We start from the raw sequence: 17,355 nt of genomic DNA, 5'->3' as shown, positions 1-17,355 counted from the left end.
ATATTAGCTGTGGTGAGGAAGGCACGGGATAGTGCATCCCATCAGAGCCGAGGAGTTTCCAGCGGGAGGGGAAGAGGGTGAAACATGAAGGAAGATACATAGGCAGCAAGGTGTACGATGGAGCAGAGGTGTTGGAGGCAGGTGAGCTGATTCAATGTCTATGAATAGAATCATATTGGTCACACTAAGATTGGGAACCCATCACCAACTACTGACCTATCAGAGAAGTTTTATCTTCATTCATAGTAAGATTTTAATGTTATTTCAGCCTCAAATGACCATTTACATTCAACCGCAGTGTCTACACATAAATACTGGCATAGAGTTGGCTTTCTATTCTTGTTTATCCTTTAGAAAAGTGGGAAAATGTTTAAAAGATAACTGATGGCTGGTTGATTCTTCTCTGCCAAATTTCAGTCTTGCACACTGGGATTGCTCAAGCGAGGGAATGCCTGTATGCCCCACCTGTGTACACAAGAGAGCCTGTCCATCACAGATGCTTTTTTTTTTTTTAATTTCAGGAGTGGGGGAACCATGGAAAGTAACATATGTTGAATGCCTTTGTAAGATCCAGGCTTTTCACATGCAACCTCTCACTTCATTACTGCAGCAATCCTATGAGTACTATGAGTTCCAACGTACAGATAAGAAAAATGAGACCTACAGAAGTGAAATAACTTGCTCAAAATCATAATCTAATAAATGGCAAGGCCAACATACAAACCCAGTTTGGACTGATTCTAAAGCTGAAGTCCTTTCCTCCCCCACCTGCCACACTTGAAGATTTGTGGTGCGTTTGGAGGTAGAAGTGGGAGGAGGTTTGCAATATTTGAAGAGAGAGGGTGTAATACATACTTGTTACTGTTAAGGGGTGGAATTAAACAACAATGCAGCTATAGCTCAGCTCTTTCCGGCCCTTAACTTATAAAGATGGGCTGTTGCTGGGAGCTGAGGCTCTTTCTGGTTATTTATTGTAGAGAATTTTTAAAACTATATCACTAAATCACAATTACTCATGCTATTAAGATTTTCTGCCTGGAATGTCCCTTTACCCATAACTCATTCTTTAAAATGGGTTAAGCTCATATCACCTGTCCTTTGAATCCTCTTAGAACTTTTCATGTGGTGTAACTTCTTGTTCTGTCTTCACTTGGGAAGGGATTCAGGCATCGTCAGTTCTAAAAAGGGAATGATCTTACTGCTAGCCAGTCACAAACCTATGTGGAGTCCAGAGCCTCTGCTAAAGATTACTTTTCTCATCGGTTTACTTCTAGACAAACTGCGTAAGCCAGCTATGGATGAGAGTCTCTTTTCCTTCTTGTCTCTCTTCCTCTCCTCTCTCCCACATTATCCTCCATCTTGGCCACCCTTCTATCCTTTCTTCCAGGGCCCTGACTCTATCCTGGAAGCCAAAAGGGAAAATCATGATACCCATTGTTCTTTGCCATGCTGGAGGGGTGGCAGTGGGTTTCTCTGCCTCCTCTCAATGGGGCAACCCCTACGATGGTGTCTGCCTAGTGGTAGGTCCACAATAAATATGTGCTGAATGATAGACATAAAAAATTGCCATTTAGATTCTCCAGAGTGGAAAATATGCTAGATTTATAAGGGGAGTTTGTTTGTTTGTTTTTGTTATTGTTCATGATATTTCTGACCTCTTAGTGCAACTTTGAAATGTCAGTGTAGTGGATTGTGTGGTTTCCATATACAGTGGCACCTAGTCCCCCTTCATCTTTTAAAAACATCCAGGTTTTCTTCAGGGAATGAATCCTACTCCTCTTTTGGCCCATTTGGTTTGTTTTTAAGTACACTTGTGACCTAAGCCAGAGCAGTGAGAATATTGCATCCCTCTGACCACTATCTGGGCCATGCATTGACCCCTGTCAGGTCAATGAGTGTGACACTTGTGACTGTGAACTATTGGTAAAGCCATATATTTTTCTTTCCTAGAAGGTTCTAAGCTGGTTGGATATAAGTGGAACAGCCTGGCCATCCTGCTACCCATGATTGAGAATAAAATTCAAAAAGAGAAAAGCATAACAAAAGATAGAGAAACAGTCTCTTGCTTGAGACCTAGAGTCAGGCCTGAAGCTAGTTACTCCCTGAATTTTTCAGTTTTGAGAGCCAATAATTTCCTTTGTTACTTAAGCCAATCAGAGTTGGGTTCTTATCACTTGCAACAAAAAGTCCTTATAATATAGTTATTATGCTAACAAATCCCTTGTCTCTTTTTAACCATGAGAGATAAAAAAGAGAAGATAATAAGGGGCTGATGGGATAAGGAACTGTGTTATATTGTAATACAATATTGAATCATATTGTAATAATTTACCTACATATCTGTAAGAATGTGAGTACCTTAAAAGCGTGTATCCCCAGAATCTAGCCGAGGTATAAACGTAGTTGAAGCTCAGAAAGTATTTATTGGCTGAATAAACTTAGTTTATTCAATTGGACCTGTGATCAAATTCTGACTGTATCATTTACTAACAATGTGTTTTTGACAAAACTATCTCAACTTTCTGATTTTGATTTCCTTGTCTGTCAAATAAGCACCCTAATAGTACCCACTTCACGTGTTATTGGAAGGATGAAATGAGATTATCATGGTGCATATTATATAGTAAATATGCAGTGATAAGCAAAAATTTTTATTATTATTAAACAAACAAAATGAAATGATTAGGACCTAGACTTCTTCATGGAAATTTCTATAAAATGCTGTTTGCTATAATGGCATTTTAATCTATATTGGTTTATTTTATAATTATTTAGGTATAGCCATGTGATCTTAGGCAAGCTACTTAACCTCTCTGAGCCCAATTTACTTCAACTGAGCATGAATCTAATACCATGCATATTTATTCCTAAGGTTAACTAATATAGAGCATATTAAAATTCCAGCTGAGATATAGTAGTTGGAGTAGGCAGCCTCTAAACTGGCCCTCAGTACTTTCCACCCTCTAGTATTCATGCCTTGGTTTAATTCTTTCTTTACAAATGCTACATTTAGTCCAACAGACATGTTCACTGTTCAATGTTCCTTGCCCTGCTTGTTCTCACCTTCTACCCTTTGTTCTCTGTTCCTTCGGCTAGAGCTAACCGCAACCCCTGCTCTCCCATATTTCTGATGGCCTTAGAGCAATGAGAATATTGCATCCTTTTAATGCTGTCTTTTCGTGAAGTCTTTTCTCATCTCTCCACCCCAATGCCCAATTGGAAGTCATCTTTTCTTCACCTGTACTTCACAGAAAATATTTATACCTTTTTTATGCCACCTGTATTTTTGCATTGTATCATATCAATTTTTGTCATGTCTGATCTCCTAGAATGCTCAAATTACAGATTTGAAAATGTAATGTCCCATTCATTCTTGCAACCCTATTATATGCTAGGGCACAGTGACATAATAATGGATACTCAGTAAGTATTGATTGAGTAAGTCATGCTGTGAGAAAGCATATGAACGAACAAGTAGATGATCATGAAAATAATAAAATTTGTGTTCCTATTTCCTTCTTCTTGATGACATTTTCCACTGCCTTCAGTATGTCTGTAAGTCATATTCCCAGGATTCTAACATTCAGTAGTGAATTCATGAACAACTTGCCTCAAAGAGAATTCCAAATCAGCAAAGAGCAGCATTTCTATCCTATTAGCAGGATAGCACTATTACAACGATAATGTTAAGGCATTTCATAATTTGTATTAATTATTTATCCATTCATTCATACATTCAGTCAGCCATTTAACAAAAAAAATGTGTTTGTCACCTGAAAAGGGCACTGTGGAGGGGGATAAAAGAAGCACACATAGTGTGTGATTCCTGCCCTTACAGTCCATCTAAGAAAATAAACTAGTGAAAAGTTTACCAAGGCAAGGCTTTGGATGACAGATCTCTGCAGAGATGGGGGTCACAGAAGACTCTGAGACATATTGACTAAAATATTTCAAACAAATGTACAGACAAAGGAATTGAAATCCATTATAATTTGAAGGTTTAAAAGTATTTTAGTCACTGCCACTGAACTCAGTCCTCATTTGAAAATTTCTGGGTTTGACAAAAGCCTTCTCTAGTCTAACATGAGATCAAGAATAATTAAAATGTCAGTAGAACGACTTTTGGATTTCCATCAAATTAATACCTGTAGTTCTGTATTTTCCTTGCCAACCTGACCAGGTAAATCTGAGAAACCATTTAAAAGCTATATGTGTTTGTTCTCTCATAATGCCGGTGTTATCAGGTGCCAAGAAGATGGGTGTTAGGATGAGGGGCTCTGTTCCCACAGGAAAAGCAAACCCTTAGGATCCATCTCAGACACAGGGTTCTGATGCCAGTTCCACCTTCTCAACTTCTCAACTGTCTGAAAGTTTCAGATTACCAACCCCAAAATGCTAGAAAAAGACTTAAAAGTCATTTCACGTCAAATGTAACAAACTGAATGAACCTTGAGAACATTATATGAAGCAAAATAAACCAGTCACAAAAAATCAAGTACTGTATGATTCCAGTCATATAAGGTACCCAAAGTAGTCAAATTCATAGAGACAGAAAGTAGAATAATGGTTTCCAGGGGCTGGGGGAGGGAGGAATGGGGAGTTGTTATTTAATAGGTACAGAGCTTCTGTTTTGCAAGCTGAAAAAGTTCCGGAGATTGGTTACACAACAGTGTGAATGTACTTACTGAGCTGCACAGTTAAAAAATGTATTAAATGGTAAATTTTATGTTATGTGTTTTTTACCACAATTGAAAAAAATTATTTCAACATCTCCTCTGCCTTCAAAATTAAAATTTTGTCCACAAAACTTTAATGTGCTCCAAACAGATGGGTATTTCTTTATTAAAATCTTGAGAAAATACTCAACCATTTATTAGGTTGGTGCAAAAGTAATTGAGGTTTTTGCAATTATTTTTAACCTTTTAAACTGCAATGACTTTTGTGCACCAACCTAATACTTCCTGCCTGCAGTGTTCTAAGTCCTTTCTATAAGAAGTTTCATATTTAAATACCCTAGAATACCTTTGGGGCAGTGTAAGCCTTTTTCCAAACTTTGCCAAACAAAACAAAGCAAAACAAAAACTAAATTCACCAACTGTTGGCACATTAAAAGACAATTGGAAACCATTGTATGAAATCATTGTATGTTTCCTTTCTCTCTTTCTTTCTGCTAAGCAGAAGTAGTAGTGGGACATGGACTATTGTGATCATACCAGGTCAAACAATCATTAAGAAAAGAGGGAGGTGTGAATGATTAATAGTTAGAGGGCTCTCTGTGTGCCAGACACATTTCTAAGTGACTTTTACATATAATAACATATTTAGTCCCTATAACAACCCTATGAGGTAAGTACTCTAGTGTCACCTCTATTTTGTAGATGAGGAAATTTTGGCAGAAAACCGTTAAGTAAATTAACCCAGATCATACTCCAGAAAGTGATGAAGCCAGGATTTAATTCCAGGCAGTCCAGCTCTTATGTCAATCCTCTAAAACACCAGCCAGCACAGCCTTTAGACCCAGTCAAGAGGGATTCCCGTTCTGTGCCCTATGCTCTGGAGGGCTACCCACCTTGGCCCTCCTCTGGCTGTACCTCTCCCCATGGGAAGAGGAGTCCATGGGCCAAGAAGCCAAGATGACCTGAATCCTGTGCCAGGAACCCCAATCCCAGTGTCTTCTTACCAAACAGCCCCAAGTCTGCCTGCGTGGCCTGCACAGGCTTCTTTCGTAGGTCCATCCTCAAGGGCAGCACTGTCCTCCCCAGGTGTACACTCCTAGAACCAAGAGGGGCTCAAGGGGTGACTGTCTGTGGGGAGTATGGAGGTCTCCTCGCAGTATAGGTCAGAACCAAGAGTAGAAAGAAGAGGAGGAAGCCTCAGGCTGGGGGTAGGGAGAGTGTCATGTCCCCATGCCGCCATGTTATGACACAGAACTCCAAGGAGCCTGGGAATTCTAAAAGTGGACTGAGCCTTGCAGGTCATTAGAAAGGTCTATTTAAGGTAGGAGAACAGAATATATTTTACTTAATAATTTATTGGCTTGTTTAAAACTTGAAATATCCAGAGGCTCGTGAGCCTCCATTTATAGTCTAGCCTAGACCCATACATGTTAGGGATGAGCCTGCTCCCTGTAATTTGTCTGCTTCTCAACAGTAGCTCACCCTTATAGAGCACTTCGTGGTGTCAGGCACTGCTGTGAGCCCTTGACGTACGTTCTCATTTGCCCTCATAACAGTACCATGACTCAGAAATCTCCACTGTCCACATGTCAGTTATGATCAGAAGCTGTGCTATGCTGGGGTTTTCTTTACCTCCTTTATCCCACAAGAAGACTGATTTACCAAAAAATAAAAATATTTTAAAAAGCCCCTCCTTTTGTGACTCTAAAATCCTTTAAAACACCAAATAAGGAGAACTGTAGTCATATTTAAATGATTTTTCAGATAGTCCCGCTGCATTATTTTCCTGTCCTGACAAAATGAGCAACCCCGGCCAACTTTAGGCCACGCTGAGAGAAGACACTGAACCTACCTGGACGGCGTCAACTCCAGAACGTCTAATTCTGGGGCCTTGCTGCCACACACCCCGGTGAGACACACTGTGCCCATGCTTTCTGTAGGAGCATTATTTCCAACGTGATCTCATTTTAACGTTGTATTATCCTTGTAATCAAGAAAGTTCAGAGAGTCTTTGCTCATGCTGCCGAAAAGGAATCGGACTCCGAGAATACACAAGAGACTTGCCGAGGAAATTTGAATCCGTCGTGGATGAAACCAGGCCTCCGTTCTAGGTAAGCCTTATTCTCAGGTTACTGCCCTCACCTTAAAAAAACAACACCAAAAAACAAAAAAACCTTAAGGCGATAAATATTCATTTTGCCTGTTGGGATGCCTTAACTCTTCCAAATACACTGAATTAATTTCCACAGGAGTATATCACAAAGGTAGTTGCCAGTATCCAAACTCGTTGCCATATCAGTGCTGAAGGAGAGTGCTGGTGGGCTGTTAGGAATCAGAATGCAGCTATAAATCTAGGATTTCCCTCTCACCAATATAAACAGGCTGTCAAGCGGCAATGGACTTACAGTGCTCTTACATGGAGGACTCAAACTACCACACAATTATCAGTGCCATTGTTTTCTTCTGCCCATTAACTGTCACAAGGCATAATAACGTTATATAATGAGAGAGATGTCTCTTCCTACAAGTGATTCTCCTATTTCTAGTGCCCCAGGCATGGTCATTATGGAGCTGGAGATGAGGAGAGCGGCCAGAATCTAGCACTCACCAGTTCCAGCTCTCAAAAAATGGCCATTTTTTTAGATACAAAGCTATAAATAGAGTGAAGGTAGGTGGTTGGCCCTTTTGCAGAACCATTATCAATAACCACTTGCCAAGGCTGGCCTGCTTTGTCCTCTTATTTAAAAATAGTAACAGGAGGAGGAGAGGTTGGGGAAGTGAGGGTGGGCAAGGAATATCTTGTTTTTATTTTTTTCCTTAGTTTGAATCTAAGAATTTGCCTCCAGCTTTCTCATTTCAACCAAGCAAAAGATCTTAAAAGTGAAGTTAAAAGACAGCCCAATGACTTAGTCAAATATTTCCAATTTGAAAACTATGCAGAGGCTGGTCTAACCACTATGCTGTATACCTGAAACTAATATAAAATAATATTGAATGTCAACTGCAAGTGAAAAAATATATATATTGTAATTAGAACAAAAATATTCTTTTAATGAGTTTTTAAAAAATTTTTCTTGTGGAAGATTGGGGCACAGTGTGTTTCTCCAGGGCCATCAGCTCCAAGTCACTGTCCTTCAATCTAGTTGTGGAGGGCGCAGCTCACTCACCCATGTGGGAATCGAACCAATCGAACGGGCAACTCTGTTGTTCAGAGCTTGTGCTCTAATCAACTGAGACATCTGGCCACACCTCTTGTTTTGTTTTGGCATATGGTTTCTTGTCACCAAGTCTTTACCCAAGATTGTGAAGACTGTCCACCTCGTGCTCATCTGGCCCTATCACATCCCGTATTTGCATCTTTATGCTTACCATTTTGCACGTAATTTGGTTAGCATCTTAGGTCAGGTTCCCCAGGAAACAGACTCTGAAAGGGAGATTTGACTGCAGAAGGTTAACTGGGCTGTGCTCTCAGAAACAATCTGTGAGGGAGTGAGGGATGCAGTTGCAGTAGGGGGGCCATCAACAGCTCCAGAGGTGGGATGGCCCTTCAGAGTTATCCTAAAGTGGGGTCGGGAGCTCAGGTTTCTGTAGCGCCATATAGATTGGTCACAGGATGTGGGCTGTCTCCAGCTGGGGAGACATAACCTTGGGCCCACAGTTACCTGCAGCCAAGAGTAATTCCCAGAGAAGGATGGAGGTGTGGGCCAGAAACGGGGAGGAATGGTGCTTTGGTCCTGAAGGCGGAATCTGGGTGGCCTGCCACATTATTCTTTGTAGTTGCTTTTTCTCCTCCTCAGAAACAAGTTAATCAAGGCAGGCATCTTGTACTTTTGTGCTCCATTTGTATCCCCCGTGCCTACCCAGTTGTTGGCACATAATAGACGCTCAGTGTATAGTTGTTGAAGTAATACTAAATAAGTTAAGACTTTTTATTCTACATACCTTTTCTATTGTCTTAAACATGTAGGCAAATGTATTCATGTAACATATTTTTTCCTGGAAATATTTAAACAAATATCCTCTAAGACCCAAGTGCATTCTCCTATGTAACCATATTAAAATTATCATGTTTAAGAAATTTACTTTGATAGAATGCTATAATCTTATATATAGTCTATAGTGTAAGTTTTCCAATTGTCCTAATAATGTAATTTCAGCTTTTTCTTTTTTGTATATCCAGAATCCAGTCTAGAATCTCACATATTACATGTAGTGGTCATGTCTCTTTAGTATTTTTTAATCTGGAAAGCTCCTCAGTCTGTTTTTGTCCTTCATGACATTGATATTTTTGAAGTACTCAGGCTAGTTGTATTGCACAATGTCCTTCAATTTGAATTTGTCTGATTGTTTCCTCATGATACATTCAGGTTAAACATTTTGACAGGAATACTATAAACACAATGTCGTGTTCTTGTGGATCTCACTGGAAGGCAGATGCTGCCATTTGTCCAATTACTGGTGGTGGTAAGTTAAATCACTTGGTTGAGCCAATGCCTGCCAATCTTATCCATATCAAAAGTATCCTTTTTTCTTTGTAGTTAATACACTGTGATGCAACACTCCAAGACTGTGTGAGTATCCTGTTCCCCCAAAACTGTTCTCCCAGTGATTTTAGCATCCAGTGATGATTATTGCCTAAATCAAGCATTTTTATGATAGTTACAAAATAATGTAACACTTTTGGAAATTAAAATATCTCACCTCATTGGCAGTCATTGTGGAAATTCTGTGATTAGAAATTCCATATATTATAAAACCATCATAATAGTATTAGATCATAAAATGTCTCATTCAGAGCGTGACTCTGGCCTGGAAATGCTTCACCAAACTGGGAGAGTTACCCTCCAAAGTTTTCTTGAATGAACTGGAGATGAGTAGAAATCTGTGTTATTCTTGAGGACAAACCATAATTAGACCCTATTCAAAATGAGATCAATAAAAAAATTCCACATTCTGTGCCCTAGATGTGAATGTGAAGACGCTGGGAAAACATCCTGGAATGCTTGGACCATTCATTATCTAAGATAGATGAAGAATCTCCAGTTAGTGGGAAAGTAGGTCAGGAGACAAGTGTTCTCACCTCAACTTTTTTCTAAAAATCATTTTTTTTTCTGATTTTAAAATTAATTGCATCAATTCAAACAAAAACAAATGAATGCTATAGAAAGTAAAAGTATTCCTATAGGCTTACCCCACTGAGTTGTCAACTATTAATAGCATGGAGATATATTCAGCCTGATTTTTCCTTATGCATTTTCTAATTAGCGACCAACCTATATATTTATCTGTCTACGTACATTATACATAAATGTTCATGTTTCCACTTTTTAAAGGCTTTATATTACATATACTTATATATTAACTATGTGTAAGTGATATAATAAAGTGGTATGTAAGTAAACATATAAAGTCAGGTAGACTTGTTAATGAAACACTTTTATTTAATTATAATTTAAATTAATTTTTTTACTTTTAAATTAAAATTTTAACATTTTTATCAATTATTTGTAGTTTAAAAATTAAAATTGTTCTACAAGACTTGTAATGGAAATCAGCAATGTCCTGTCTCACTTCCCCAGCCCTCCCCAATTCATACTTTCCAAAGCCATTCACTTTAGGTTCTATTTGTTTCCATGTTTTTAGATAACTTACTGCAATGTTGTTTCTTGATTTTTAGTTTAAAATATTTTATATTGTTTCCCACTGTGCAAATGAGCATTTAGTTATCTTACGCTCTTCCCTGACATCCCACTACACACACACACACACACACACACACACACACACACACCTTGCTTTCTCTTTGTTCTGTAGCTAACCAAAATATACTTATACTTGGTTAAATTACAATGTAATGTTCATATTGTAATGACTATGTAATCATTGTTCACTTAGAGCACTTAGAGGTGTAGGGTGCAATGATTTCACTTATTTTCTTGCACAATTTTTGTTTTGCTTGGTTTCAATAATCTTTTTTCTTCCTTTGCATAGGTTTCTAACTATTTTACGTTACTTTATCCCCAAACTCTCAACCAGGAGTACAAATCTTTTCTCACTAGATTCATTTATATCAAGTAAGGCATCAGTTTCCGGTTCCTCTTGGTGATGTATCTTCTGGCCCCTCCATCCTCCCAGTTGCCCTCTAGACCTGCTGTATGTATGCATAATGGAATCTATAATCGACTTTCTTCATAATTCTGGGGATTCTTTCTCCTCTCTATGCTGTATCCTCCAGTAGCTTTCCAAGAAAGGTGAATATGATATAAATTTTTGGAGATCTTATACTACTGTAACTTGCACAACTTTTTGCAACCTTCACCCTCATGATATGGCTGATAGTTTTCCTGAATATAGAATTATAAGTTGGATATCATTTTCCTTTGTGATTTTTAAAACATTGCTCTAATTTCTTCTTACTTCCAGTGTTACTATTGAGAATTCCAATACCATTCTGATTTCTTATCCTTTATATGTGACCTAATTTTTCCATCAGGAAACTTTTACAATGTTCTCTTTGTCCCCAGTGTTCTGAAATTTTACTCTGTTGTATCTTGGAGTGAGTCTTCTTTCACTGATTATACCAGACACTCTGTGGGCCTCTCATGGAAATGCATGGTCTTTGAATCTGGATAATTTTTTGAATTATTCCTTTCATCATTCCTTTCCCTCAGTTTTCTCTTTCTATGGTGCCTGTTATTTGGATATTGTACCTCTAGAACTAATTTTCTATTATTTTACACGTTTTTCTCTGTTACTTTCTACCCTGTAATTTGCTTTTATTGTTGTTCTACTTTCTAGGCTGTTCTCTACTGCTATTATATTCTTAATTTCCAATAGCTCTTTTTTTCTTTTCTGCACATTTGCTTTTTCAGTCTCAGGATGCATTTTTTTCTTATTCTTCAGAGGATAGTAATCAGTTTTATCAAATTTTCTTCTGCTTCTACATTGTTTCCTCTAAGTTATTCTTTCACTTCTCATTTGTGTCAGTTAGCTATTGGCACAAAAACGCTGCATAAGAGACCATTTCCAACCTCATTGGTTTATAGTAATAAGCATTTATTTCTAATTCATAAGTCTTCATATCGCAGGCTTGTGCGTTGGCTGTTTTGTTTCAGCTATATATGTTTCTCACTCTTCTGGGACCAACCAGCTATGTAGGATATGTTCTTATGTTGATAGCAAAAAGGCCCAGTGTAAAAGCTCATTTCAATCATTTGCTCATGTCACATCTCAAACAACTCATTGGTCAGAACAAATCACATGGCCAAATCCAACATATTGGAAATGGATTGTACATCTGTCCACAATGGAAAGAGGAAAGGATAAATATTTGCTGAACAATAAACCAGTTATTGTCCCATGTGTTTCTTTGGGTTTCTGTTTTTCACATTAGAGGCTTTCCTAAAATGTCATGAGACTTGCCAGGTCTGCTCATACCAAAAAGCAAGGCACAGAAAACCCAACTGAGAAGCTTTATGGAAATGGCCTGGACTTGTTGACTGGTGAACTGTGTAGAATAATCTGGCTAAGCTGTTTCATTGGGGACCACCACTGGCAAGTATCTGTGGATCTTGTCCCTTGAGCAGCTCAGTTTCTAAGAGAAGAGTCTTCCAATATCTTACCTGGGAGGTGTAACACTGGCTTTCGGCAATCTGGTAATCCAGTGGAGGACAGGTGCCAAGGACCTCACTGCTTTAGCAACATCCCTCTTTCCAATATAGCTCCCCTGCCTCAGCTATGCCTGGTGTCCCTGATTCCAGAATGTCTCTGGTTCAACCTCTCTCAGAAAGTAAACCTGCAGGCTTCTACTAGTTGGTAGAGGGGAAGTCATCAGCAGAGTGGAATTGAGGTGGAAATCCAGGGTCTACCTACTTCTTATGAAGACTTTCAACACATGCTCCTATTTCTAGATCACCCTGGATATCCACCTTCAGCGGTACCTGTGCCACCCATTTCTGAGCCATTCTGGAGCTCCATAGCATGCATGTACTTATTTCTGGGCTTCTCTCACTACGAATTTAAGATTTAAGTTAACTGGGACATGAAATGAGCCATCAACTTTCCTGTTTCTAAAATTTTATTCTGTCATTTCCTTTCCTATGCTCTTTCGTATTGTGGTTTTGTGCATTATTATACTTTCCCTGTTACTTTAGTTCGAACAGAATGGTGCTAGTACAAGCGTTTAATCTACCATATTTTACCAGAAGTCTCTCAACTTATTATTTCTTAGCTAACCTATGTATCTAGAATATTTTTCCATATCAGTGTGGAGATAACTTTTGCTTATTTTTATTATTGTTGTACATAACTCATTTAATCAATCCTCTATTTATGGACATTTGGATTATTTCCAATCCTTGTAATTAAAATGATGCCATGGGGAACATATCTGTGAATATTGGTGGATGTTTTTGGACAGTAAGTTTGAGTAGTATAATTGCTGGCTATGCATTTTAAGGTTCACTGCTTTCAGAAGTGTGCAGGGAGCTACTGGTAACTGGGCTCTGGCAGGTTCTGCCTGCACAGATTTGTGTCCTGGGGATTTGTCCAGCCTATTCTCACAGAAACCTGATACTGGAAAACAGCAGCCTTTTATTCATGAAGCAGATGGTCATTTTTAGAGCAGAGTATTGATTTCAAAATTGTGCTCAAAGCAGTCAGTGATGTACAGCTGAAGATGTGGCAAGGTCTACTGCAGGAGTTTAAAATCTTCTGTGGTGATGAGGGAAATAGTGGCACTGAAGAGGACCCAGCTGTACTCTCCTTTCCTCTGAAGTTGGGCATGAATAGGATGATCATGTGACACTGTTTGCTCTGTCTTTGTAGGTACCTCTGAACATACCTCTTACAGAACAAATGGAAGAGAGATAGTACCAACTACCAAAGCCCTGATGAAGTCATGACTGCACATGTCCCAAGTTTGGTTACAACCCCCTGGGGGTTACTTGGAAATGATTGACAGTCTCTCCTTCCTCGTCCAGTAACAAAAACCTCACGTGGCAGTGATCTAGTTCACAAGCAATCCTTACCTGGCCTGTGTCCTCCCACTGTCCACTTTGCAGTTGTCTCCCTGATCCCTGTTTTGGCTACCATTTGGGAAGGAAAGTAGATAAGATTTCAATTGTTTAAATCTGTGCTTCAAACAATTGGGGCTGGCTACAAGTTAAAAGTCCTGGCTGAGGTACTGAGCAAAAATTTATGGTATTGTATTTATTTCACTCCCAGAGTTGGTCACTTGTCAAGCAGGGTTAAAATGAAAGGATAAAACAGAAACAAAGCCATAAAGACAAAACAGAGAACCCAGGACCCAACATTTCCTTCTCAATGTTTTGTTTAATCCCACTTGGGTCTACTTAACTCCATTAAAGAGAGTGACAATATATCACTTATGCATATTTTAAAACATTGAGGTAATTACCTATAATATATTTAAAATAGCAATAACCCGATATTCATCATCAAAATGGCAGCATGAGGTGAGCCTCTGTAAAGCTCCCCTGGAATTTACAACTAATCAAACAACAATAACTCCACAAAGGACTCCCTGCACAGCAGACAGGCAAGACAAAGAGGTCCACTACTGAATTCATCTAAAGGTGGGCGAATCGTGGGGGGGGGGGAGGAGAAGGAAAGGGAGAAGTGCGGAGACGGAGCCGCGCGGGCATAGGACGCAGACCTAGCTCAGTGCTCCGAGCTCACTGCTTCCCGGAACTACCGCAGCTGCAGGAGAGGGAAGAACTCGGACTGCTAGGCTCCTGCTAGGGCCCACAGGGCTGAGGAGACAGCATATAACATGGCTGAACCCAACACTCACGGCAGAGACCTTGGAGAAAAGACTGAGGGAAGAAGGCTGAAAACGGTGGTTTAAGCCCTCACTGCCGAGCAGAGAGCTGAAGCCTTAGGCACTGAGACTAGCCGCCCCCTCCGTACCCTCCCAGAGCTCGCCCCGCCCCCACCTGCCTGGTACTCATTTATTTGTTGTTCTGAGAACTATGGACTGCAGACACAGATTCGCAGCCCAACTAGTTCTGGCAAAGGGGAGGGAGCTGTGGAAGCAGGACCGGCTGTGGTGGTGGTCGCCGCCATTGCTCTGGTTCCACCTCTCATAACTCACCCTGCCCTTGGCCCCACCTCTCTGGGCGGATCCCTGCAGGAGTAAACAGAACGGCTGAAACATGCGGCTCTGAATCTGGTACAGGAAGAGCTTTGGAAATTCAAAAGCTCTCTGCATACCCACCAGGATACTGCGCCCTGTGATCTAGGCGAACTATTAACAGAGGAGAAGCCCATCTCCCAGGGAATCCCCCTATTGTGTGAGAAGCTGGAATAGTGCAGAGAAAACATAGCACTACCGTGTGGGAGAACAAAAATAGGCTGCAGTTGGAGAGAAAATAAAACATTCTACCAACAAGTACTGGAAAACAAAAGAAAGACTTCTTCCTATCAATCTGTTGCAGAAGCCACTCCTGTAGATGTCTAGGAAGAGAAATAATAAATCAGTAATTTCCATGAATAACCAAGGCAACAAGACAGCTCAGAAAGAAAGTGAAAAGTCTCCAGAAAAGGAACTTAAAGATACGGAAATATGTGACTTGAATGACAGAGAATTCAAGATTGCAGTTCTGAAAAAACTCAACGAGATGCAAGAAAACACAGATAGGCAGTTAAATGAACTCAGAAACACAAAGAACAGCATGAGCATTATACGAAAGAGATTGAAATTTTAAAAAAGAACCAAATAGAATTTCTGGAGATTAAGAACTCAATAGAAGAAATTAAGAATGAAGTAACCACCTTAGGTAGTAGAGTTGACCAGATGGAGGAAAGAATCAGGGACATCGAAGATAGAAACGTGGAAATGACACAGATGGAAGAAGAAAGAGACTTGAGACTTAAAAGAAATGAAAGAACTTTACAAGAACATTCAGACTCCATCAGAAAGAGCAATATAAGAATAATGGGCATACCAGAAGGAGAAGAAAGAGAGAAGGGAACAGAGAATATATTCAAACAAATTGTCGATGAAAACTTCCCAAACTTGTGGACAGAACTGGACCCTCGAATCCAAGAAGCAAATAGAACACCTAGTGACCTCAATCCCAACAGGCCTTCTCCAAGGCACATTGTATTGAAGCTGTCTAAAATCGACGACAAAGAAAGAATCCTCAAGGCAGCCAGGGAAAAGAAGATGGTAACCTACAAAGGAAAGCCCATTAGATTATCATCAGAATTTTCAGCAGAAACTCTACAAGCCAGGAGGGAGTGGAACCAAATATCCAAGCTATTGAAAGAGAGAAATTATGAGCCAAAAATAATATATCCAGCAAAGATATCCTTTGGATATGAAGAAGGAATAAAGACTTTTCCAGATATACAGAAGCTGAGGGAATTTTCTAATACACGACCTGCGCTACAAGAAATACAAATTGGTAGTCACAAAATAGTCACAGGGATATAAAGAATAGCATAGCGAATAAAGTCAACAATATCATAATAACTATTTATGGAGCCAGGTGGGTACTAGACTTATCAGAGGATCCTTCGTAAATTATTTAAGTATCTACCCACTATGCTGCACACCTAAAACTAATATAAAATAATATCAAATGTCCACTGTAATTGAAATTTAAAATATAAAATAAAATAAATTTTAAAAAGAAAACCAGACTTAGAAATTCTAAACAATGCCCAAATTGTGGGGAGTAGTTGTACATTGCAGTATTTGAGAAAATATCACACAATTTGGGAATGCAGACTGGTGCAGCCGTTATGGAAGGCGGTGTGGAGGTTCCTCAAAACATTATGAATAGAATTGCCATATGACCCAGCAATCCCTCTCCTGGGTATCTACCCAAAAAATCTGAAAACATCTATAGATAAACACACGTGTGCTCCAATGTTCATTGCAGCTTTGTTTACGGTGGCCAAGACATGGAAACAACCAAAATGTCCTTCGATAGATGAATGGATAAAGAAGTTGTGGTATATATACACAATGGAATACTATTCGGCGGTAAGAAAAGATGAAATAGGAACATTTGTGACAACATGGATGGATCTTGAGAGTGTAATGCTGAGCGAAATAAGTCAGACAGAAAAAGCAGAGAACCATGTGATTTCACTGATATGTGGTATATAAACCAAAAATAACAAAAGAACAAGACAAACAAATGAGAAACAGAAACTCATAGACACAGACAATAGTTTAGTGGTTACCAGAGGGTAAGGGGAGCGGGGGGTGGGGGGTGGGAGATGAGGGTAAGGGGGATCGAATATACGGTGATGGAAGGAGAACTGACTCTGGGTGATGAACACACAATGGGATTTATAGATGATGTAATACAGAATTGTACACCTGAAATCTATGTAATTTTACTAACAATTGTCACCCCAATAAATTTAAAAAAAAAGAGTTTTATATGTCCACTGTTTTGGGTTAGCACAGACAACACTCTAATGAACTTCTTTCGGCTCTCAGCTTTTGTTTCAGAAATATGTGTTTCCTTAGGATACATTTGTAGCAGTGGGATTTGCCATATGTTGTCATATTGCTTTCCAAAGTGTACTAACTTTGGAAAGTACTACCAGGAGTAAATTAATAGACCAATTTCACTGTATTCTCACTCAAGTACCCTACTTGAACATTTTCAAACAGGAATATAAAATAAATGAAGTATTA

Source organism: Rhinolophus sinicus, linkage group LG16 (genome assembly GCF_036562045.2).
Source record: "Rhinolophus sinicus isolate RSC01 linkage group LG16, ASM3656204v1, whole genome shotgun sequence".
Lineage (NCBI taxonomy): Eukaryota > Metazoa > Chordata > Mammalia > Chiroptera > Rhinolophidae > Rhinolophus > Rhinolophus sinicus.
This window is presented reverse-complemented; position numbering follows the sequence as displayed.